This window comes from Salmo trutta, chromosome 35 (genome assembly GCF_901001165.1).
Source record: "Salmo trutta chromosome 35, fSalTru1.1, whole genome shotgun sequence".
NCBI classification, from domain to species: domain Eukaryota; kingdom Metazoa; phylum Chordata; class Actinopteri; order Salmoniformes; family Salmonidae; genus Salmo; species Salmo trutta.
The window spans coordinates 18667922-18694819 of record NC_042991.1 but is presented as its reverse complement, the minus strand read 5'-3'; the positions used below and the strand labels follow the sequence as shown (position 1 = coordinate 18694819).

The 26898-nt window shown below is 45.3% G+C and overlaps 1 protein-coding gene across 6 annotated transcripts in view; it reads right to left on the bottom strand.

Annotated features, from left to right (window-relative positions):
* The window catches only part of LOC115174787 (transcription factor HIVEP2), a 95922-nt gene that overhangs the window by 40091 nt on the left and 28933 nt on the right, over positions 1-26898 (bottom strand). For 2 of the 6 annotated variants that reach the window (XM_029733684.1, XM_029733685.1), the window contains exon 1: positions 19355-19676. The exons of the other annotated variants lie outside the window; for them this stretch is intronic. The gene's annotated coding sequence lies outside the window, so the exon portion shown is untranslated. Of the gene's footprint in view, positions 1-19354; positions 19677-26898 lie in introns of those variants that run through there. 6 annotated transcript variants of the gene reach the window in all.

The following is a 26898-nucleotide window of genomic DNA, read 5'->3' as shown; positions in this document are numbered from 1 at the left end:
TGACAGACCGTATTCTACTTGTTTTCCTCTCTCTTTAATAAAAACATGGCTTTGTGACAGACCGTATTCTACTTGTTTTCCTCTCTTTAATAAAAACATGGCTTTGTGACAGACCGTATTCTACTTGTTTTCCTCTCTCTTTATAAAAACATGGCTTTGTGACAGACCGTATTCTACTTGTTTTCCTCTCTCTTTATAAAAACATGGCTTTGTGACAGACCGTATTACTTGTTTTCCTCTCTTTATAAAACATGGCTTTGTGACAGACCGTATTCTACTTGTTTCCTCTCTCTTTAATAAAAACATGGCTTTGTGACAGACCGTATTCTACTTGTTTTCCTCTCTCTTTAATAAAAACATGGCTTTGTGACAGACCGTATTCTACTTGTTTTCCTCTCTCTTTAATAAAAACATGGCTTTGTGACAGACCGTATTCTACTTGTTTTCCTCTCTCTTTAATAAAAACATGGCTTTGTGACAGACCGTATTCTACTTGTTTTCCTCTCTCTTTATAAAAACATGGCTTTGTGACAGACCGTATTCTACTTGTTTTCCTCTCTCTTTAATAAAAACATGGCTTTGTGACAGACCGTATTCTACTTGTTTTCCTCTCTCTTTAATAAAAACATGGCTTTGTGACAGACCGTATTCTACTTGTTTTCCTCTCTCTTTAATAAAAACATGGCTTTGTGACAGACCGTATTCTACTTGTTTTCCTCTCTCTTTAATAAAAACATGGCTTTGTGACAGACCGTATTCTACTTGTTTTCCTCTCTCTTTAATAAAAACATGGCTTTGTGACAGACCGTATTCTACTTGTTTTCCTCTCTCTTTATAAAAACATGGCTTTGTGACAGACCGTATTCTACTTGTTTTCCTCTCTTTAATAAAAACATGGCTTTGTGACAGACCGTATTCTACTTGTTTTCCTCTCTCTTTATAAAAACATGGCTTTGTGACAGACCGTATTCTACTTGTTTTCCTCTCTCTTTATAAAAACATGGCTTTGTGACAGACCGTATTCTACTTGTTTTCCTCTCTCTTTAATAAAAACATGGCTTTGTGACAGACCGTATTCTACTTGTTTTCCTCTCTCTTTATAAAAACATGGCTTTGTGACAGACCGTATTCTACTTGTTTTCCTCTCTCTTTAATAAAAACATGGCTTTGTGACAGACCGTATTCTACTTGTTTCCTCTCTCTTTATAAAAACATGGCTTTGTGACAGACCGTATTCTACTTGTCTCTCTTTATAAAACATGGCTTTGTGACAGACCGTATTCTACTTGTTTTCCTCTCTCTTTAATAAAAACATGGCTTTGTGACAGACCGTATTCTACTTGTTTTCCTCTCTCTTTATAAAACATGGCTTTGTGACAGACCGTATTCTACTTGTTTTCCTCTCTTTAATAAAAACATGGCTTTGTGACAGACCGTATTCTACTTGTTTTCCTCTCTCTTTATAAAAACATGGCTTTGTGACAGACCGTATTCTACTTGTTTTCCTCTCTTTATAAAAACATGGCTTTGTGACAGACCGTATTCTACTTGTTTTCCTCTCTCTTTAATAAAAACATGGCTTTGTGACAGACCGTATTCTACTTGTTTTCCTCTCTCTTTATAAAAACATGGCTTTGTGACAGACCGTATTCTACTTGTTTTCCTCTCTCTTTATAAAAACATGGCTTTGTGACAGACCGTATTCTACTTGTTTTCCTCTCTCTTTAATAAAAACATGGCTTTGTGACAGACCGTATTCTACTTGTTTGTCCTCTCTTTATAAAAAACATGGCTTTGTGACAGACCGTATTCTACTTGTTTTCCTCTCTCTTTAATAAAAACATGGCTTTGTGACAGACCGTATTCTACGTGTTTTCCTCTCTCTTTATAAAAACATGGCTTTGTGACAGACCGTATTCTACTTGTTTTTCCTCTCTTTAATAAAAACATGGCTTTGTGACAGACCGTATTCTACTTGTTTTTCCTCTCTCTTATAAAAACATGGCTTTGTGACAGACCGTATTCTACTTGTTTTCCTCTCTCTTAATAAAAACATGGCTTTGTGACAGACCGTATTCTACTTGTTTTCCTCTCTCTTTATAAAAACATGGCTTTGTGACAGACCGTATTCTACTTGTTTTCCTCTCTCTTTAATAAAAACATGGCTTTGTGACAGACCGTATTCTACTTGTTTTCCTCTCTCTTTAATAAAACATGGCTTTGTGACAGACCGTATTCTACTTGTTTTCCTCTCTCTTTATAAAAACATGGCTTTGTGACAGACCGTATTCTACTTGTTTTCCTCTCTCTTTATAAAAACATGGCTTTGTGACAGACCGTATTCTACTTGTTTTCCTCTCTTTATAAAAACATGGCTTTGTGACAGACCGTATTCTACTTGTTTTCCTCTCTCTTTATATTCTACTTGTTTTCCTCTCTCTTTATAAAAACATGGCTTTGTGACCAAGACCGTATTCTACTTGTTTTCCTCTCTCTTTAATAAAAACATGGCTTTGTGACAAGACCGTATTCTACTTGTTTTCCTCTCTCTTTATAAAACATGGCTTTGTGACAGACCGTATTCTTGACTTGTTTTCCTCTCCTTTAATAAAAACATGGCTTTGTGACAGACCGATTCTACTTGTTTTCCTCTCTCTTTATAAAAACATGGCTTTGTGACAGACCGTATTCTACTTGTTTTCCTCTCTCTTTATAAAAACATGGCTTTTGTGACAGACCATATTCTACTGTTTTCCTCTCTCTTTAATAAAAACAGGTGGCTTTGTGACAGACCGTATTCTACTTGTTTTCCTCTCTCTTTAATAAAACATGGCTTGTGACAGACCGTATTCTACTTGTTTTCCTCTCTCTTTAATAAAAACATGGCTTTGTGGACAACCGTATTCCTACTTGTTTTTCCTCTCTCTTTAATAAAAACATGGATTTGTGACCAGACCTTATCTAGCTTGTTGTTTCCTCTCTCTTATAAAAACATGGCTTTGTGACAGACCGTATTCTACTTGTTTTCCTCTCTCTTTAATAAAACATGGCTTTGTGACAGACCGTATTCTACTTGTTTCCTCTCTCTTTAATAAAAACATGGCTTTGTGACAGACCGTATTCTACTTGTTTTCCTCTCTCTTTAATAAAAACATGGCTTTGTTGACAGACCGTATTCTACTTGTTTTCCTCTCTCTTTAATAAAAACATGGCTTTGTGACAGACCGTATTCTACTTGTTTTCCTCTCTCTTTATAAAAACATGGCTTTGTGACAGACCGTATTCTACTTGTTTTTCTCTCTCTTTAATAAAAACATGGCTTTGTGACAGACCGTATTCTACTTGTTTTTCCTCTCTCTTTAATAAAAACATGGCTTTGTGACAGACCGTATTCTACTTGTTTGCCTCTCTCTTTAATAAAAACATGGCTTTGTGACAGACCGTATTCTACTTGTTTTCCTCTCTCTTTAATAAAAACATGGCTTTGTGACAGACCGTATTCTACTTGTTTTCCTCTCTCTTTATAAAAACATGGCTTTGTGACAGACCGTATTCTACTTGTTTTCCTCTCTCTTTATAAAAACATGGCTTTGTGACAGACCGTATTCTACTTGTTTTCCTCTCTCTTTAATAAAAACATGGCTTTGTGACAGACCGTATTCTACTTGTTTTCCTCTCTCTTTATAAAAACATGGCTTTGTGACAGACCGTATTCTACTTGTTTTCCTCTCTCTTTAATAAAAACATGGCTTTGTGACAGACCGTATTCTACTTGTTTTCCTCTCTCTTTATAAAAACATGGCTTTGTGACAGACCGTATTCTACTTGTTTTCCTCTCTCTTTAATAAAAACATGGCTTTGTGACAGACCGTATTCTACTTGTTTTCCTCTCTCTTTAATAAAAACATGGCTTTGTGACAGACCGTATTCTACTTGTTTTCCTCTCTCTTTATAAAAACATGGCTTTGTGACAGACCGTATTCTACTTGTTTTCCTCTCTCTTTAATAAAAACATGGCTTTGTGACAGACCGTATTCTACTTGTTTTCCTCTCTCTTTATAAAAACATGGCTTTGTGACAGACCGTATTCTACTTGTTTCCTCTCTCTTAATAAAAACATGGCTTTGTGACAGGACCGTATTCTACTTGTTTTCCTCTCTCTTTATAAAAACATGGCTTTGTGACAGACCGTATTCTACTTGTTTCCTCTCTCTTTATAAAACCATGGCTTTGTGACAGACCGTATTCTACTTGTTTTCCTCTCTCTTTAATAAAAACATGGCTTTGTGACAGACCGTATTCTACTTGTTTGCCTCTCTCTTTATAAAACATGGCTTTGTGACAGACCGTATTCTACTGTGTTTTCCTCTCTCTTAATAAAAACATGGCTTTGTGACAGACCGTATTCTACTTGTTTTCCTCTCTCTTTATAAAAACATGGCTTTGTAACAGACCGTATTCTACTTGTTTTTCCTCTCTTTAATAAAAACATGGCTTTGTGACAGACCGTATTCTACTTGTTTTCCTCTCTCTTTATAAAAACATGGCTTTGTGACAGACCGTATTCTACTTGTTTTCCTCTCTCTTTAATAAAAACATGGCTTTGTGACAGACCGTATTCTACTTGTTTTCCTCTCTCTTTATAAAAACATGGCTTTGTGACAGACCGTATTCTACTTGTTTCCTCTCTCTTTATAAAAACATGGCTTTGTGACAGACCGTATTCTACTTGTTTTCCTCTCTCTTTAATAAAAACATGGCTTTGTGACAGACCGTATTCTACTTGTTTTCCTCTCTCTTTAAAAAAAACATGGCTTGTGACAGACCGTATTCTACTTGTTTTCCTCTCTCTTTATAAAAACATGGCTTTGTGACAGGACCGTATTCTACTTGTTTTTCCTCTCTCTTTATAAAAAACATGGCTTTGTGACAGACCGTATTCTACTTGTTTTCCTCTCTCTTTATAAAAACATGGCTTTTGTGACAGACCGTATTCTACTGTGTTTTCCTCTCTCTTAATAAAAACAGGCTTTGTGACAGACCGTATTCTACTTGTTTTCTCTCTATTTATAAAAACAGGCTTTGTGACAGACCGTATTCTACTTGTTTGCCTCTCTCTTTATAAAAACATGGCTTGTGACAGACCGTATTCTACTTGTTTTCCCTCTCTCTTTATAAAAACATGGCTTTGTGACAGACCGTATTCTACTTGTTTTTCCTCTCTCTTTATAAAAACATGGCTTTGTGACAGACCGTATTCTACTTGTTTTCCTCTCTTTATAAAAACATGGCTTTGTGACAGACCGTATTCTACTTGTTTTCCTCTCTCTTTATAAAAACATGGCTTTGTGACAGACCGTATTCTACTTGTTTTCCTCTCTCTTTATAAAAAAATGTTTTTTGACAGACCGTATTCTACTTGTTTTCCTCTCTCTTTATAAAAACATGGCTTTGTGACAGACCGTATTCTACTTGTTTTCCTCTCTCTTTAATAAAAACATGGCTTTGTGACAGACCGTATTCTACTTGTTTTCCTCTCTCTTTATAAAAACATGGCTTTGTGACAGACCGTATTCTACTTGTTTTCCTCTCTCTTTATAAAAACATGGCTTTGTGACAGACCGTATTCTACTTGTTTTCCTCTCTCTTTATAAAAACATGGCTTTGTGACAGACCGTATTCTACTTGTTTTCCTCTCTTTATAAAAACATGGCTTTGTGACAGACCGTATTCTACTTGTTTTCCTGTCTCTTTAATAAAAACATGGCTTTGTGACAGACCGTATTCTACTTGTTTTCCTCTCTCTTTATAAAAACATGGCTTTGTGACAGACCGTATTCTACTTGTTTTCCTCTCTCTTTATAAAAACATGGCTTTGTGACAGACCGTATTCTACTTGTTTTCCTCTCTCTTTATAAAAACATGGCTTTGTGACAGACCGTATTCTACTTGTTTTCCTCTCTCTTTATAAAACATGGCTTTGTGACAGACCGTATTCTACTTGTTTTCCTCTCTCTTTATAAAAACATGGCTTTGTGACAGACCGTATTCTACTTGTTTTCCTCTCTCTTTATAAAACATGGCTTTGTGACAGACCGTATTCTACTTGTTTTCCTCTCTCTTTATAAAAACATGGCTTTGTGACAGACCGTATTCTACTTGTTTCCTCTCTCTTTATAAAAACATGGCTTTGTGACAGACCGTATTCTACTTGTTTTCTCTCTCTTTATAAAAACATGGCTTTGTGACAGACCGTATTCTACTTGTTTTCCTCTCTCTTTATAAAACATGGCTTGTGACAGACCGTATTCTACTTGTTTTCCTCTCTTTATAAAAACATGGCTTTGTGACAGACCGTATTCTACTTGTTTTCCTCTCTCTTTAATAAAAACATGGCTTTGTGACAGGACCGTATTCTACTTGTTTTCCTCTCTCTTTATAAAAACATGGCTTTGTGACAGACCGTATTCTACTTGTTTTCTCTCTCTTTAATAAAAACATGGCTTTGTGACAGACCGTATTCTACTTGTTTTCCTCTCCTTTAATAAAAACATGGCTTGTGACAGACCGTATTCTACTTGTTTTCCTCTCTTTATAAAAACATGGCTTTGTGACAGACGTATTCTACTTGTTTTCCTCTCTCTTTATAAAAACATGGCTTTGTGACAGACCGTATTCTACTTGTTTTCCTCTCTTTATAAAAACATGGCTTTGTGACAGACCGTATTCTACTTGTTTTCCTCTCTCTTTATAAAAAAATGTTTTTTGACAGACCGTATTCTACTTGTTTTCCTCTCTCTTTAATAAAAACATGACTTTGTGACAGACCGTATTCTACTTGTTTTCCTCTCTCTTTATAAAAACATGGCTTTGTGACAGACCGTTTTTCTACTTGTTTTCCTCTCTCTTTAATAAAAACATGGCTTTGTGACAGACCGTATTCTACTTGTTTTCCTCTCTCTTTAATAAAAACATGGCTTTGTGACAGACCGTATTCTACTTGTTTTCCTCTCTCTTTATAAAAAACATGGCTTTGTGACAGACCGTATTCTACTTGTTTTCCTCTCTCTTATAAAAACATGGCTTTGTGACAGACCGTATTCTACTTGTTTTCCTCTCTCTTTATAAAAACATGGCTTTGTGACAGACCGTATTCTACTTGTTTTCCTCTCTCTTTATAAAAACATGGCTTTGTGACAGACCGTATTCTACTTGTTTTCCTCTCTCTTTATAAAAACATGGCTTTGTGACAGACCGTATTCTACTTGTTTTCCTCTCTCTCTTTTCTTCCAGTCCTTCTTTTTTGAAAAGCCGATTTTTTCCAAGTCACTTGTACTTGCCAAAGTAAAGGGGAAAATTGTGTGACTCTTTTCTTTTTCCGTGTCTGTCATAACATGTTCAATCCACTCTGTGGACAAGTTCATTTTCAATTTTCCGCTGCATCATGGAGACAGTCAGAGAGTGAGGGAGCGACTCTCGGTCGGGGAACATCGCAGCCTCTTTATTTCTCCAGTAGGAAGATAAATCCAATCATCCCAAATTAAGAACATTTGGGGGATAATTGTTTTTCCAGTAGATTTCCAGCGAGATGGCACGGCCCTGTGGTACGGTACCCGGGTAACAGAGCATGCCAATGGTTCCTGTTCCTGCATCCATAGGTGGATTTACCAGCACTGCTAGAGAGAGAGCAGAGCAGGTCCCTCCTGATTGGCCTGCAACATGTGCGTTGGTAATGAATTGTGATGGGAAGGAAAACAGCTTTGGGCTCAATTAAAGAGTAATTAACGAGGCTGGGGTGGGAGCCACGCGGCTGGGGCGAAAGCCACACAAACAGGCCCTGTGTTGGAGCAGAGCCCCAGAATACCAGAGAGACCTAGAGCCCTGGGCTGCCAACCAAACAACCAACCCAACCCTCAACACAGCAGCAGCACAGGTGTTCCTGCCTGTATGGGACTTCCTGTCACCATCACTGGGACACTTTCCAGCCCAGCCGGGATCAGGAGGACATTGGAAAATCCACAGGCTGCATTTTACTATAGCTTCGTACAGAGGATAACAGGTATGTTCCACATCAGCCTATGCCTAGCCCGCGGCTATACTGAACTATATTCAAAGCCAAAGAGAGGAGACCGACAGAATCACTGGTATTAAATGTGAATATGCCTGTATCAATAAAGGATGCGTTTTAACAGAGAGTGAGATGAAATACAGTATCACTGTTAGCTAACTGTGGGCTCCTGAGTGGCGCAGCGGTCTAAGGCACTGCATCTCAGTGCAAGAGGTGTCCCTACAGTCCCTGGTTCGAATCCAGGCTGTATCACATCGGGCCGTGATTGGGAGTCGCATAGAGTGGTTCACAATTGGCCCAGCGTCATCCGGGTTTGGCTGGGGTAGGCTGTCATTGTAAATAAGAATTTATTCTTAACTGACTTGCCTAGTTAAATAAAGGTTAAATAAAAAATGTTAAGTACAAAATAACTTGGGAGGTGTATCCTTCCATTTTCTAGTAAGCCGGAGCACTATAGAATTTCTCCTAAGGGAGATATAAGTTGTCAGAAGATGGGCTTCTCTCTCAGCACGGCTTGTATCTCTTGAGGAAATACCCTTCACTCTCCAGAGAATTAGGAGGCTTAGCCAGGGGCCAGTATTTCAGCAGCAACATTATTTCCTATCAGAACAGTAAAGCCAGCAGCTAAAGCCCTCTGTCTACAGAGACCTATATTACAGAGACCTATGGAGAAATCCTGCTCTGTATTACAGAGACAGGAGCTGTCTCTCTCTCTCTCCCTCTCCCTCTCTCTCCCTCTCTCTCTCTCTCTCTCTCTCTCTTTCTCCCTCTCTCTCCCTCTCTCTCCCTCTCTCTCCCCTCTCTCTCTCTCTCTCTCTCTCTCTCTCCCTCTCTCTCCCTCTCTCTCCCTCGCTCTCCCTCTCTCTCCCTCTCTCTCCCTCTCTCTCCCTCTCTCTCCCTCTCTCCCTGCTGAGTGAATGTGATTCAGGGTGTCACAGTAGATAGGGACGCAGAGCCAGCTCCATACAGAGAGAGCTAGCTACCACAAATCAGTGATGAATGAATGACATTACATAAACTTCTAGAATACAGATAAATATATTTCAACCGTTTTTTTAAGTTTCTATTTCTGATCCCCCCCACACAGAGTCAACTGGGTGTCCTCGTGAGGGCTGGACATGCACGCACATCAACGCACACACACACACACACACACACACACACACACACACACACACACACACACACACACACACACACGCTTATGGTAGTCCATCGTATCCGATGAGGACTTTCTACTTCAGCACAGTGCTTACGTAACCTTAGCAGCTGCTGTTTTACTGGGGCGGAGGGCTATACACCAGACAGTACACTGGCTCCCCTGGGACACACACTGGAGTCACCACTGCCTCCTAGCAACAGCTAGTGTGTGTGTGTGCGTGCGTGCGTATAGATGTCTGGAAGGGGATCAGAAAGGGGAGCGAAGGAGAATAAATCAACAAGGTCTGTAAACAAACCACATAATCAACTGTTCTGGAGTTTCTTTTTCCGAGCAATACTGACTACAACACTATGTACCAAAACACCTCACTGCTCAGAACAGCTGTGGTGGTGGAAAAACATGGCTTCCAGCAAGTCCAGGACTAAGACTTTTCCCTGAGAAATATGGCTTCCAGCAAGTCCAGGCCTAAGACTTTTCCCTGAGAAATATGGCTTCTAGCAAGGCCAGGCCTAAGACTTTTCCCTGAAAAATATGGCTTCTAGCAAGGCCAGGCCTAAGACTTTTCCCTGAAAAACATGGCTTCCAGCAAGTCCAGGACCAAGACTTTTCCCTGAAAAATATGGCTTCTAGCAAGTCCAGGACTAGGACTTTTCCCTGAAAAACATGCCTTCTAGCAAGGCCAGGCCTAGGACTTTTCCCTGAAAAATATGGCTTCTAGCAAGTCCAGGACTAGGACTTTTCCCTGAAAAACATGCCTTCTAGCAAGGCCAGGCCTAAGAGTTTTCCCTGAAAAACATGCCTTCTAGCAGGGACCTGAGCAGAAAAAAACTCTAGTTGACTGTTCTACTCTGCAATGTCCCAGTAAACTGTGAGGTATACAGCTAAAACAGTCCACAACCTCTAAACAGAACAGGACAGTAGAAAAATAGAACAATGGCTTAGTCAGAGTCAAGCTGAACTGCCCTCCCTCATAGTAGCAGAGTATTATAGTGTTAAACCTATATCATATTGTGTTGATATTGTCTTGATCTCTATGACAATAAGATTAACCAAACAGGAAGTGGAGACCAACAATCTCCAGTCCCCTGGGCCACATCAACGCACCAGGAAACTCTGACATGAGCTCACCGAAGATCCTCTTTCATCACTTAGGACTACTCCTGGGCATTTAAATGACAGTAAGAAACAGACAGTGAATATTATAGGTTCCTATTCTGTATTTGGAGAAAGTCTCTTTCGCTCCGGCAAAAAAACTGTTGTCTGTTGAGCATTCATGTGAGACGCGACAAAGGTGATGCATTGTCAGGCTGAATGGAGGACTGTCTGTATTGTCAGGGTACAAGTGCAGATGTCACGACTGATTTCAGCTCTTGGAAATGCTACGACTTCAAGCAGATCCAGCTGTGGGGAACAGCCAGGCTGCAATATTACTGAACGATTGAAACTCCTCTTGGTTAGGAACAGTTTGTTCCGGCTGCAAATCGTACTGCACTTTCATATAACACATCCAGAAATCTATCAACAGCTGCTATTCAGTTCTCCCCACTGGACAATCACATATTCCTCAGCCTCTGTTTAATAACTGCCAGTGGTAATCGAATTGTAGCACTCTTCCAAAGGTTGCAACACCCGTCATACAAACGTACACAAAACACATTTCACCCAATTATACGCCATTTCAGCTGCACATTACCCGAAGCAGATCTGAGGGGGAGAGAGAGGGAGGGGGAGAGAGAGAGAGAGAGAGAGAGGGAGAGGGAGAGAGAGGGGGGGGGGGAGAGAGAGAGGGAGAGGGAGAGAAAGAGAGAGAAAATGGGTGAAGTAGCATACCAGTGTTTAATTCCACCATTAAAGTGGTCATGAAGGGGCCACCCTGGGCTGTGTAGGCATGGCACCCCTCCCCCTCCTCCTTGGGCCCAGATGCCCCCCAGCCAAGAATGCACGGGGCCCTGGACCTGTACAGCCCCCTTAGCTGAATGCCCCCCTGCAGCGACATCGCGCCAGACCATTAAAGGAATTTCCTACTTTCATATAAAATTGATAACGGGATGTGTACACAGCGGGAATGGAAAATCTGAGGTGCGTTACGAGGTTTCACATTCCTACCTCTCCATGGGCCAGACATCTGCTGTACCTCTCAGAAGTCTCTCACTACTCCCTCTATCTCTGTGTGTGTGTGTGTGTGTGTGCCGCTGGGGTATCCTCATAGGTAACACCCTGGTGTTTGTTTATTAAGTGTTTTCATAGAGAGGAAGTCCGACTCCAGTCCAAGGTTTGTGGGTAGAGCTAACAGATAGACAGCTGGAAGGATTCAGTAAAAACCTCAACTCTAAACACATATGTATGAATGGCTGACCACACAAGTCAAATGCACACCATCTTCCACTGCCACTACAGTCACACACAAAATATGACACCGACAATGGACATATCGGTCTGAGGTGTGAGAATACCACACCGACAGAACGTTACACTAGTATCATCATTGGAATTTGATCTGTGCTGTACTTTACAATACATGATCATGTTATTAGCAACAGTAGTACACTACTTCTTTCCCCTATTGCGTCAGAAAGCGACAAAGAAAATTCCAGCCTGTTTCCAGAGCTTGTGCACTGTTTGTGTAATTCTCCAGCTTAATATCTTAACACAAACTTGTCCTTTGTACCGTTGGGAGCGTCAAGCAGAACCAGATAGCAGATTTTCCTTCCTGCTCTGGTCTCTACAGATGACCTATGACCTATGACACTGCTGGGGCTGGCCACACTCAAGGCCCAGTTTTTCAAACGTTATTGATCTGGATTTCGCCTATCAGAGAGGATTAAATGCAGAGAAATAGAATGAATAGAGTGGACAAATCATTGACTCGAATGGGGACTCTGGTTCTATTTCTATGCATTTCTTCCTATCCGATAGACAAAATAGACAACTGTAGAAAAGTGGTCCCCACGGATTTCACCGGGTGACACACAGACACAATGTCTGGTTTCTCCCATGACTGCTGATACATTGCATCACTTCCTCTCTTCTTTTGTCCTGCTCTTGAGGTTCCTCCTGTGTTTCGCTGATTACAGAGGAACCAGTAGCACATAGTTACTGCTGGGTGACAAAAACACTCAGACCAAACACCACTGGATGTCTCACCATCCGTGTAGAAATATTCCAGACATAATGAATTTCATAGGTGAGTAAGAGAGGACAGAGCCCTAGAGGGCTGAGCAGCCTTGTTTTATCCGCCTGTCATCATCACAGCTGACCTCGACGGTGTTTACATGTGGTTCAAACAGACAGTCAGGCCAGTGTGTCGGGTTGTGTTGTACACTGGGCTACTGTAAGGCTGGGGGCAGTGTGCTATCTCCTTTCTCACATGCTTTCTCTATGCACCCGCTGGCACCACTCACACACCCCCTCACACTCACCCCCTCACACTCACCCCCTCTCACTCACCCCCTCTCACTCACCCCCTCACACTCACCCCCTCACACTCACCCCCACTCACTCACCCCTCTCACTCACCCCCTCACACTCACCCCCTCACACTCACCCCCACTCACTCACCCCCTCTCACTCACCCCCTCTCACTCACCCCCTCACACTCACCCCCTCACACTCACCACCTCACTACTGCTGTTTTTAGACCAGTGCAAGAGACACTGGTTCTGTTTCTCCTCTCGCTGGTGTTTTCCTCTGTCTCCCTTCATGTCTCTATGCTCTCTAAGTCAGCTGGTAAATCCTACTGTACAGTTACTATTCATGGGTGTAAAATTCCATCCACTTTACTTCACCAAGGGAGCAATTCTGCTGTCAGTTTTTCATCTCTAGTAGTTAGATCCCTGTCACTCTCTCTCTCCTACTCTTACTCTCTCCGTCTCTACTCTTACTCTCTCCATTTCTGCTTCCCACTCTCTCCCTCCCTTTGTCTCCCTGCTGCACACAACAACCATGCATGCCTCTAGGTTCACTTGCAACCACACAGACCCAGCTAACGATAAACTAGTCTCCAGGCATTTCCCTCCACTATCACTCTGGACCTACACAAATGGAAATAATCGCCGATATGGAAAAAAGACAAGGATAAAAGACATGGAAAAACGATTAATAATACTATATATACTTGTAATCTCTGGTTTATAGGAAAATAAGGGGGCTCATTAAAATGACGACATCTATATGCATAAGTCCACAGATATTTTTATGGAGGTTTGGGTCCACCTGTGCTATGAGTAATGCAGGCGGACTGGCCCGGTGATTTTTCCAGAATTGAATGAGCGATGCAGCAGCAGTTGTCTCTGGAAGCTAACGAGAGAGAGAGAGAGAGAGAGAGAGAGAGAGAGAGAAGATTAGTGAGTCTGAACAAACGAACTGCAGACAGGAAACTTGGTCGCGCCAGAGCCTGGATCATTTCAGAGGGATGACGTTTACGAGAGCTGAAGCTGATCCTACTGTAGTTCAGGAAGCCTCTCTCTCAACTTAAGGCTCTATAGTGTAAAATACTGAGTGCTAACAAAATGCTACCCTGCTAGCGGTTAGCCTGCTAGCTTTGTTCAGCCATGGATGAGTAGCCTGGTGGTGCCACAATGAGCCCCAGCACTGGAGCTCCATTCTGGGCTTGAGTCCCTGCCTCCAGTCCCCTTTCCGTGGGTGTGGGGGATCAGAGTGGACGTGGCCAGGAACAAGACTGGGTGGACAGGTGGCACCACCTGGAGTTGAAGTGTTTACACCATGGAACACAGTCCCACGCTTTCCTGGCCGCCCTACAATATCTCTCTCGCACCTCTACATGGAGCCTCTCATTCATTACCTCTCTTTCACCTTCCTCTCTCTCTGCATGTCCTTTCAGCCTGCCCTGGGCGCTGTGTCCCGTGTCAGCGGGCCATCTGTCTAAGAAGCCCCCCAGCCCTGTCTTTTCACTTCCTCTGTGTGTGTCCGGGCCTGGAGCCTGGCCTCCCACTGCTGGGCAGTGCTGGCAGCAGGCTGTAATGACAGAGCACCAGCAGCTAGTCCTGGTCACACTGAGGGGTGCTGCCCTGCCAAACCACTGACACTAGCATTAGCATCTGTGCTAATCCTCAATGTAGGCCAGGACCCAGCACCTCCAGCCCACCTGCCAGGATCTGGAAACAGCAAGCCTGACAGAGCTAGCCTGACACACAGAACACATACACTAGGCTTCCTGATATGCTAACGGTGGCCAATGCTAGCCATACAAGCTCATCCCTAATCTTGAGGCTTACCTTCAGTCGATTTGAATTTGTGTGATTCACGCAAGCATTGTTGACAAAGGTCATATCTTTTTATGATTCATTGTTTTTGTTTGACAGTTGATCATATTCATATATGCATGTGTGTTCCAGTGCTTCATACTTGACTAATAGTAACCCATGGTAACTGTGTGAATACTGATTGTGAACACAATGGACAAGAGGCATGGTGGGCCTACTTCAGAGAGGTCCAATATTTTTTTGACTAAGAAATAGATTCACTGTCTATTTTCCCCTCTGTCTCCCCGTTTCTACCCCTCTGTCTCCCCGTTTCCCCTCTCTCTCCCCATTTCCCCTCTCTCTCCCCGTTTCCCCTCTCTCCCCCGTTTCCCCTCTCTCTCTCACTAATTCAATTTTTTTAATCTTAACTGTTAAGCACAGTGTGAGCACAAAGCCATGTTTGCCAAAGGCAGGGCTGTGTTTGGCTGCCTGCTGGGTATGAAGGGGGTAGGAGGCAGAGAGAGGGGAGCTTGCCCACCTACCAGGGCCTCTCTCTCTCACACACTCTCTCGGGCCTGGCACCAACGGCTGCTGGACTGAAGGACAGAAGGTGTGAGGGGCTTAGACCCACTGCGCCCTGTCAGAGACCAGGCCACAGGCATTCACTGTGAGAGGGAGGGAGGGAGGGAGGGAGGGAGGGAGGGAAATGGGGCGGAGGAGAGTGCAAGAGAGTGAAAGACAGAGGGAGAAAGAGAGAGGGAGAAGTGACCACCCCCACACATATTTAGCGTAACACAGCCTCAGTCCAACAGGACACAGACTCCCCTCTCTAATCACATCCACAGCTACAACTACTGGACCGTCTGTCTGTCCTGACAACGTTCTTCACAGGACCAGATAAATCATGTATGTGCCACCCTCCTAATTCAAAATTGTCCATAAGAAGGAGATTTGGGGGTGAGACAAGCACAGCGTGTAGCTACAAGGAGAATTGTGAAAATAAGTTTGCCGCAATGCACCTCAATATAGAATGACTAGAATCAGCGATCCACTGATGATGATAATGCCTACAGTGTGTGTGTGTTTCAAGGACTGATATATAGTCGGTGAGGCTGATTTTGCTGCTTCCATTCAACCAGGCATCTGCTGTACAGCGGTTATGTGTGGGAGTATCCATTCAGAAGAATGTATTGTGCGGATAGCTCTTCAGAATGCGATCCTTAAAGGAAGTCGTGCTGGCTTCAGTAACTCTAGCTGTGTGGTTATGTTACTACCTACACCGCGAGGACCAGATATAGGTCATGTCGATAGAGGAAAATGTCAATACTGGAGCATACGACCGGGCTAGGCAGCGTTACTATGCACAGTCACTCACTCTGTGGCCAAAGTCCTGTTCAGAACACACATACTTTTCAGAGAGAGAGAGAAAGAGAGAGAGAGAGACAGGGGGAGGGGGAAAGAGAGAGCAAGAGAGAACGAGACGATGAGAAAGAGAAAGACACGGGGGGAGGGGGAAAGAGAGAGCAAGAGAGAAAGAGGTGATGAGAGAGAGAGAGAGAGAGAGAGAGAGAGAGAGAGGGGGAAGAAAGGAAGAGAGGGGAGAGAGTACGTGAGAGGGACAGAAAGAGAAGGAAAAAGAGAGAGAGAGAGTGAGAAAGGAGAGCAGTGATAAAAGTGCTGACATGTTGATTTACTTCCTCCTCTGAATCAAACAGCTGAACGAACGTTCCTTGGACAAGGTCACTGAGGATCACTCGTCTCAGGTTAACACACTGAACCCATCCACCTGGATATTACACTACAGCAGACAGAGACAGGACACTGCACAAGGACAGCCCTTCTCCCTGTGTCCCTATGTCCCCCTGTTCCTTTCTCCTACAGTAGTGGGGTGGGGTTGAAGCCCGAAGGTGGAGAGAGGGAGGGATCTGTATACCCAACCAGTTAGCGGTTTGGACACGACAGAGAAATGGAGACTTCATTTTTTTCATTTAACTTACTTGGTGTTTGCTGCTAGTGTGGTCACAGAACTGTATATACTCTATATTTCTTCATTCCTTTATTTCTATTTTGTGGATTTGTGTGTATTGTTTTGTATTGTCAGGTATTACTGCACTGTTGGAGCTAGAAACATAAGCATTTTGCTACACCAGATCTGATTTGATTTATGTACTGTCGCCAACACCTTGTCACGTTTTGCATGGCACAGAATACAAAAGACGAGCACGAAATAAGCACAAACTGATCTGCTACCAGGCTAAACCTGGGTGAAGTACATGAGGTGAACACGTCCCAAAAAATACTGAGATTGAGAACATAGGCTACTGAATGTGAATAATACACAGCGGCGGTCATTGATGCGGGAGCGAACGAGTAGCAATAAAGCAGCTGGCAGTAAGGCCTCTCTGCACAGTAGACCATTGTAGAGTGGAGGGAGTGGGACTGACTGTTTCACTCACTGTAGAAAGGACTGGAAGCAAGCAGCAAACACCGAGTTAGATAGATGGAAAAACAAAGTTAGTTAGGAGACCCCCTTCACACTGTCGGGGCTCTAGGGTGAAATGCAATATTACTCTTTATCACACACACACACACACACACACACACACACACACACACACACACACACACACACACACACACACACACACACACACACACACACACACACTCGAGGGTAATCAAATAATAGCAAACAGAAAACAAGCAACAACAAATGCAGTACCAAAACCTGCACACAATTACTGGCCTGTCCCGCTGCCAAGGGAGTGCAACTGATAAAGTGCAACTGATAAAGCAGGGGCCGTATCAGGTTGTTCCCGATGTGGCTCCATTGTAACCCTGTAACCATAGTGGTGGCTGTTTAATGTAGCCCTGCATCACATTACCCCACGCACTTTGAGGGCTAATGGGATCCAACTTGGGTGGGTAATTGGATTGGCCCCCAACGACAGACAGACAGACAAACAGACAGACGGACACTATACAGACAGACACTATATAGACAGACACATGACCAACACGCCCCATCACCCCACCATAAGGATGTGGTAGAGTGGTACCCACCGCTCCATCTCTCTGCCCTGTCAGCATGCTGACGTACAGCACTATACACAGGGCAAACACTAGCAACAGCATGCCCAGACTTCCCTTCCATAACTTCCTGGTATTAGGATTAGGATGTTGAGTCTCTTAAAAGGTATCTCCACACTGTTGAGAGACAGTAGGAGACCAGACAGGGGGCCTACAGTGAGGGAGAGGGTGTCCTCGAGACATGCCCGTGCAAAAATGCCCCCCCCCCCAAACCCCCTGAAGCACTGCGAGCTGAGGCGACACACACATTATAAATCGTCTGAGAATTAGCGAATGGAAAAATAGTTTAGCACACTTAGCAGAGGCACGAGTCCTCATTCCACAGGTGCCAGAGAAGGGTATTACAGTTCTCTTCTCCGCAGAAAGACAGACAGAGGGAGAAAAAGACAAGAGAGAGTGCATAAGAGTAATCTCTCTGGCTGACAGGAAAGAAGGGAGAGAGAGGAGAGGAGGGAGGGAGGAGAGGAGGGAGAGAGAGGAGGAGAGGGAGGGAGGAGAGGAGGGAGAGAGAGGAGGAGAGGGAGGAGAGGAGGGAGAGAGAGAGGAGGAGAGGGAGGGAGGAGAGGGAGGGAGGAGAGGAGGGAGAGAGAGGAGGAGAGGGAGGGAGGAGAGGAGGGAGAGAGAGGAGGAGAGGGAGGGAGGAGAGGAGGGAGAGAGAGGAGGAGAGGGAGGAGAGGAGGGAGAGAGAGGAGGAGAGGGAGGGAGGGAGGAGAGGACGGGAAGGTTGATAAAAAAGGACCCAGCCATGGAAGCTCATTTCAAGGTTGTGGTAATCTCACCCCTGGGCTCCAGATGATGGAGTCTGGGGTTGGGGTTGTTGTTGTTGGGGTGGTGTGTGTCATTAAGCATGCAGAGCGGCAAGAAGATAAGCTTTTCCGAAAACAACAACTTTGAAATAGTGTGTGTTTGCATGCGTGTGTGTGTGTTTGTGTGTGTGTTTGTGTGTGTGCATGCGTGCGTGCGAGCGAGCGAGAGGCATGTGTATGTGTGGTGTTTCCCTGCCTTATCACCAGGACCTACCCTCACATAACAAGTTATTCCAGTATCATAACACACACACAGAGTGAGACAGACAGACAGACAGACAGACAGACAGACAGACAGACAGACAGACAGACAGACAGACAGACAGACAGACAGACAGACAGACAGACAGACAGACAGACAGACAGGCCCGCAAGCGAGTCAGTGGCTTGGGGTGCCAGGCTGGAAAACGGACTTGTTATGTGAGATTTAGAACAGGTGAGAATTAAAACAGGCAGCAGCGGCTGGGGGATGGAGAGAGGTGGGAGGCTTCGCAGTGCCACGCTCGTCCGCGGAGCAGGGGGGGAAGTGAATGGGTGTTTTATAGCTACCCTTCCTCCCTCCTCAGGCTGCCTCACGGACTAAACAACAAGTGCCCCACCACTGGAGAGGAGAGCTAGAGAACAGGAGGATGAAGTAGGGAGGGACGTGCTCTGTGGAGCGAAGAAGAGATCATTTCTAAACAGGCAGACCAGGTTATGTCATAGTTTCTCGCTTATCTCAGTCTCTTCAAATACCTGCCAGGGCTGTGCAAACAAGCCGTCGGAAGACAGAGCCCCTGCAGCCGAGACCAGACCCATCTGTCACACACACAAATACACACGCACAGTGACGGCTGTATCGCCACGACAACACACAGCAGACAGCTTGTACCAAAACACACAGAGAAGAAGGCTGTCTACGGTGGAGACCCAACAGCCACTGTTACACTGACAACAAGGGAATCCCTTCTCAGCAGCATCACCAGAGAGAGAGAGAGAGAGAGACGAGGTAGAGAAAAGGAGAGGGAGAAACGGTATGTCTACTTACCTGGGTATATCAGCTCCCCAGTCACACAACATCTCTAGTCACCAACAGCAATCCTCTGGGGTGAAACTCTTCCTGTCCATTCCCCGGGGTCACCGATAGAAAGCCAAAACAGCGGGGCCAAACTCCCATCAATCAGAATAGCCACTCACTGGTAGTGAGAGCGTATGCTTGCTAGGAGACCTACTGATGTAAGCTAGTCACCAGAGAAAATACCCAGTCAGTTGTGACGCATATCCAGGATCAGAAATAGCAATAGGGCCCCCAGAGGGATTATACAACAGACTACATTTAGAGGACCTTCCACTGGCCCACAGAGCAGGAAGGCAGGCAGCGCTCATGCTCATTCTCTCTCTCTCTCTCTCTCTCTCTCTCCGCCTGCCTGCCTGCCTGCCTGCCTGCCTGCCTGCCTGCTCTCTGCTGGCTCCACGGTCTTTTTTTACAAAGTAAGTTGACATTTTCCTAAGCAAGACATGACCACAAATAGAGGGGTCAAGTGAAAGACAGCAGTTATGGGGTGGAGCGTCAGGAGCAGGGCTGTTGCCGGCTGCTTCTCTCTCTAAGTGTTGTGTTGTTATGACACAGCAGCACAACCTTATCAGGCTGGTCTGGCGGGCGACACCACACTACAGTCTGGACACAAACACCACCTCTGACCCCCGGGGGTTGTCCTATCCAAAAGCGAGTGTGTCCTGTCTAAGAGCGAGCCATAAGATGGTATCCCACTACTCTCCCTCCTTCCCTCTACCCCTCCCGCCCCGCTTCCCCTGCTGCCTGTGACTACCCCCCCCTCCTCCTCCTCCCCAGCTCTATAAATAGCACGCCAGGCTAATAGTGAAAAATCGCCTCAGAGATGTGTTTTCTCCGGCCCAATCCCCTGCTCTCCAATCAACGATATGATTTGCTCCTGTGTTGCTCCTTCAGTGCCTGGCTGCCGCCACATTATTGGCCATGAAGAGTGACATTGGGACAGGGCAGCACTAGGACAGGGCAGCATTGGGACAGGACAGCACTGGGACAGGACAGCACTGGTACAGGGCGGCATTGGGACAGGACAGCACTGGGACAGGGCAGCACTGGGACAGGGCGGCACTGGGACAGGGCGGCACTGGGACAGGGCGGCACTGGGACAGGGCGGCACTGGGACAGGGCGGCACTGGGACAGGGCGGCACTGGGACAGGGCGGCATTGGGACAGGGCAGCACTGGGACAGGGCAGCATTGGGACAGGGCAGCACTGGGACAGGGCAGCACTGGGACAGGGCAGCATTGGGACAGGGCAGCACTGGGACAGGGCAGCACTGGGACAGGGCAGCATTGGGAAAGGGCGGCACTGGGACAGGGCGGCATTGGGAAAGGGCGGCACTGGGACAGGGCAGCACTGGGACAGGGCAGCACTGGGACAGGGCAGCATTGGGAAAGGGCGGCACTGGGACAGGGCAGCATTGGGAAAGGGCGGCACTGGGACAGGGCAGCATTGGGAAAGGGCGGCACTGGGACAGGGCAGCATTGGGAAAGGGCGGCACTGGGACAGGGCGGCACTGGGACAGGGCGGCACTGGGACAGGGCAGCATTGGGAAAGGGCGGCACTGGGACAGGGCAGCATTGGGAAAGGGCGGCACTGGGACAGGGCAGCAGAGAGAGATGGAAGAGGGAAAGGGACTAAGAGAAGAGAGAAGCCCTGCTGTGGAAAAGCTTCCAGCCACAACCCTCGCTTCAGCGTTGAATATGAATGTTTACGCTTCTGAATTAACCTCAGGTATGTCATGAGTGACAGCGGTGCGGCTAGTTTGAGAGCTACTGTATAACATTCTCCGCATTGCATACATTCAGGGCCACACATTGTCAAAACGCAGGCAGTGTGGAGAGGAATTCACCTCAACAATGGGCGGATGATACCAAACACATACGGCAGTTGTTTTGAGTGGACCACCTAGAGCAAGGGTAGACACCAGTCCCATGTTGGTGATACTTTGGTTAGTAACGCCCGTGTTGTCACGCAAGACAAACGTACACCTCCATTATAAGACCATTGTTACTTTGCCCTTACTGGAGAATCCAATTTACAGGTCTAACAATAACTTGACCTCTGCGGAACTCCCTATGAGGAATCAGAAACTGCTGCGGGCAGGAGACGACTGGGAATAGTTGACCCTAACACAAACACACACACCCAAAGGACTGTCCCAGAGCAGGGAGACCTGACACCATAGCCACCTATTGGCTATCCAAAGTAACCAACACCTGCTGTGAACTAAAGTCATTAGTCCACACCGTTCAGCTCCAAGGAGGAGTGTAGTACTCCTGTGGAGGAAGCAGAGGTATCGTTGATGCAATGTGTGAGACAAGATGAAATGACACAACGACACGCCTAGCAATTTCTACACCAGCATGTGCATTCACACTGGTAGACAGCGGAAACAGAATAACACTTTACCACACAACAGATGTTATGAGATAAAAACAGGTAGCTGTGTTTAACACACTCAAGACTTAACACTCTGACTTCATCTTAAAAAGAGACAGTTCCCCATTGCCTTTTACAGAGAGAAACATGTTTATATACTGCTCAATAAAGGGAACACTTAAACAACACATTCTAGATCTGAATGAAAGAAATAATGTTATTAAATACTTTTTCCTTTACATAGTTGAATGTGCTGACAACAAAATCACACAAAAATAATCAATGGAAATCCAATTTATCAACCCATGGAGGTCTGGATTTGGAGTCACACTCAAAATTAAAGTGGAAAACCACACTACAGGCTGATCCAACTTTGATGTAATGTCCTTAAAACAAGTCAAAATGAGGCTCAGTAGTGTGTGTGGCCTCCACGTGCCTGTATGACCTCCCTACAACGCCTGGGCATGCTCCTGATGAGGTGGCGGATGGTCTCCTGAGGGATCTCCTCCCAGACCTGGACTAAAGCATCCGCCAACTCCTGGACAGTCTGTGGTGCAACGTGGCATTGGTGGATGGAGCGAGACATGATGTCCCAGATGTGCTCAATTGGATTCAGGTCTGGGGAACGGGCGGGCCAGTCCATAGCATCAATGCCTTCCTCTTGCAGGAACTGCTGACACACTCCAGCCACATGAGGTCAAGCATTGTCTTGCATTAGGAGGAACCCAAGGCTAACCGCACCAGCATATGGTCTCACAAGGGGTCTGAGGATCTCATCTCGGTACCTAATGGCAGTCAGGCTACCTCTGGCGAGCACATGGAGGGCTGTGCGGCCCCCCAAAGAAATGCCACCCCACACCATGACTGACCCACCGCCAAACCGGTCATGCTGGAGGATGTTGCAGGCAGCAGAACGTTCTCCACGGCGTCTCCAGACTCTGTCACGTCTGTCACATGTGCTCAGTGTGAACCTGCTTTCATCTGTGAAGAGCACAGGGCGCCAGTGGCGAATTTGCCAATCTTGGTGTTCTCTGGCAAATGCCAAACGTCCTGCACGGTGTTGGGCTGTAAGCACAACCCCCACCTGTGGACGTCGGGCCCTCATACCACCCTCATGGAGTCTGTTTCTGACCGTTTGAGCAGACACATGCACATTTGTGGCCTGCTGGAGGTCATTTTGCAGGGCTCTGGCAGTGCTTCTCCTGCTCCTCCTTGCACAAAGGCGGAGGTAGCGGTCTTGCTGCTGGTTTGTTGCCCTCCTTCGGCCTCCTCCACGTCTCCTGATGTGCTGGCCTGTCTCCTGGTAGCGCCTCCATGCTCTGGACACTATGCTGACAGACACAGCAAACCTTCTTGCCACAGCTCGCATTGATGTGCCATCCTGGATGAGCTGCACTACCTGAGCCACTTGTGTGGGTTGTAGACTCCGTCTCATGCTACCACTAGAGTGAAAGCACCGCCAGCATTCAAAAGTGACCAAAACATCAGCCAGGAAGCATAGGAACTGAGAAGTGGTCTGTGGTCCCCACCTGCAGAACCACTCCTTTATTGGGGGTGTCTTGCTAATTGCCTATAATTTCCACCTGTTGTCTATTTTATTTGCACAACAGCATGTGAAATTTATTGTCAATCAGTGTTGCTTCCTAAGTGGACAGTTTGATTTCACAGAAGTGTGATTGACTTGGAGTTACATTGTGTTGTTTAAGTGTTCCCTTTATTTTTTTGAGCAGTGTATTTTGAATGTAGCAGAGTATAAAAACTAGGACAGTTCTCTATCATATACTGTAGGCCCTTCTGCACATCTGTATGTAAACACATAACATGCCCTGGATATCAAGCAACAGAATGACCGAGTAGAAACATACACTCAGTTGCCAGTTTATTAGGTACACCACCCCATTACTGAAGAAAAAACACAATGTGAAAAATGTATGTATAGTTATAGCGTTTTGGGAATAAAGTCATTTATGCATAAAACGCTGAACGGCACATGCTGTGTGTGACCAAATCTACTTATCCTGTCAAGGCACAAACTCTCTCACGATCCACGTTTGAAAACCATTTAGCTAGCTAGTAAAACAGACTGGACAACCTTGTAGAGTTCTTCAAGTGGAGAATTCTATGAATGTCTATGAATACATCTGAAGACAGTTTGCAGCACCTCAGGTCAATGCCTTGCCCTATGGGTTTCTATAACTGTGCTATAAATTGGCTAGGAAGACTCCAACCTTTGCCATCTAGGACCCTGCTTGTACAAGGTTAGTCCCAAAACTCTGAGTGGAGTGGACCCTTTAACAAGGCTACAAAAACAGCTACAGAAATGTAACCTAAATGTACTCTATAAAATGTAGCTACTTCAAAAGCTGGTGGCATCAACGGCACCGCATCCCTCTGAAATCCATTGCCTTCAGGAGAAATGAATCCCAATATTTAATTTAAGGATGCTACATTTACATTTGAGTCATTTAGTAGATGCTCTTACACAGGGCGACTTACAGTAGTGAGTACACACATCTTCGTACTAGTCCCACGTGGGAATCAAACCCCCAACCCTACCTTCGCTAGCACCATGCTCTACCAACTGAGCCACACAGGACTTTTATCAGACACATATTGATATCTGTGCCTAATGTACACTGAGAGAGAGGGAAAAAACTGCCTTGATAACTGGAGCAGAGGAAATTGGGAGGGGAAACCCTCTCTGTATTTTTCTATTGAAGGCTGTGCAGAGGGTTTCACTTATACACCCCCTGGAGCTGAGACAGAGGAACACACAGGGAGCGGAGACTGCAAAGCACGCAGCACACACACACACACGTACCCAAATGCACACACACGCACTGCATTTTAAACTGTGTTTTATGCTGCGACACATTGTTTATTTTGCATTCTTGGACATTTTCCCTCATATCATTCGCCATTTAAGTTGACAAAATAATGAATGTGCTCCTTTAAGTCGAAGCAGATATCGAATGAGTTCATCATATTTTATCGCTATTTTATATCCTTTTACACGTTTCTTTCCTTTTATTCAGGGAGGTCCAGAGAGAGGGAGAAGTAGAAACACAGTGTGTCATATGTTCCTGGCAGCATCAGCCTCTCTAATAGGACCAGAGCTTTTTCATGACAACGTCCTATTTGACCTGGCGACCCCTGACCGTCCCTGGCCGGGGGGTGGGTCTTCCTAGCAGGCCTTGGGGGAGCGTGAGGCAGCCTGACAGAATGAGAGCAAGCGATCATGAAAACAGTCGCTCAGCAGCCCCTCCAAAACAAACCCGCTCTCATGCAGCCGAGGTACAATTGCTCATTGGAGTGTGAGGCAGTGACTCGCTCTCAGCCAGCCATCAGGGACCCAGTTAGGAGTTACGCAACAGGCCTGCCTGCGTGTTTTCCACCGCCAGCTGAGGGGCCGACCCCACAGCTGTTCCCGATTCCGACGGTGAAACCCTTTCTGGGCAAAACCTCTCGGAACGCCCCCCCCCCCCCGCCTCGAAGCCCTTCTCTCCGTCCCTGTTCATTCCACCGGGTCTCATGTTGCCCGTGGCACCTGTTACCCCTAGCGGTAAGGCAAAGCAGGCAGGCCAGCTCAGAGAGCCCCCCCCCTCTCTCCCACCTCTCCCCCATGGCCCTTTTTCTCTCCAGTGTCAGTTTACGCCAATCACCCAGACAAGCAGTAACAATTTTAGACTTGGCCCTGAGTCAGATCAGCTGGCTGATGCTGGGAATGAGCACCGGGGGCTTCCCAAACAGAACACCCCTGCTGGGGTCCCATGGCCCTCAGCTCCTCTACAACCAACAACACATGGGAGCGCAGGTGAGTCACCAAGAGCCACGCTCAAGAACAAAACGACCAAAAGGTATCTGGGTTCAGGCTGGCTCACAGAATAATTATTATTATTTTTTCAGACTTGAATCAAAACCAAATGTACAGTCGTGATTCGTGAAAGACCATGGATGGGAGTTAATTTAACAAATTATATTTTCCCCTGACAAACAATTGCCCTGGAAAGAGCATTATGGCCTCATAATCAAGTCAATTGCTTTGACAGCACATATTTCGCCGCTTTTTAATTTGCTCGAAAGACAAATGTCAGCCCAAATCCTCCATCACAGATGGCTGGATAAAATTTCCATCAAACATGATATTAATTGGGTTGCATCACACCTTTCAGTTTTACAGGCGATTAACATAATCTGGGTTTTAACAGGTTTTAATGGCAGCCAATTTGTAGCTATTTGTGGCATGCACACAGGAACTGTGTAGGAGGCTCTGAGAGGGTGGTAAGTGGCATCTTGAATATTGACAGATTTGATTCAAAATTCATTTCAATGACTCCCATGAATATCCAGTAAACGCCCCCACACAACCCACAAAGTGTTTTAAATCTTCATACACCATGCTGTACACCACAAATATGCAAGCACGTTCTAGAAGGAAGTACATTTAGAGGCACATTCTCAAATAAATCACTCAATTTACCCCTAAAATACACTTCTCTCAATCTTTCATTGCAAATGACTGAGACGATAATCTTACCTCTTGCTTTCTAAAAACAGCTCCTTCCACAGCGCCAAACAAAGCTAAAGCACACATGCCATTCATCTTTATAGCCTGGGCATGCTCTGTCATTTACATTCTATGGCCTGGCTGGGGAGTAGAGTAACACTGAGCAGCTGTTAGTGGATGAGCAGTGAAGGACATGCTGTCAGATTGGCTCAGGCTAAAAATATCATGGGCTGCCCCATGGACGTTACTATAGCATCTCTCTCTCTCTCTCTCTTTTCTCATGGACGTTACTATACTCCTAGCATCTCTCTCTCTCTCTTTTCTCATGGACGTTACTATACTCCTAGCATCTCTCTCTCTCTCCCTCCCTCTCTACGTTACTATACTCCTAGCATCTCTCTCTCTCTCTCTCTCTTTTCTCATGGACGTTACTATACTCCTAGCATCTCTCTCTCTTTTCTCATGGACGTTACTATACTCCTAGCATCTCTCTCTCTCTCTTTTCTCATGGACGGTACACTAGCCCTAGCATCTCTCTCTCTCTCTTTTCTCATGGACGGTACACTAGCCCTAGCATCTCTCTCTCTTTTCTCATGGACATTACTATACTCCTAGCATCTCTCTCTCTTTTCTC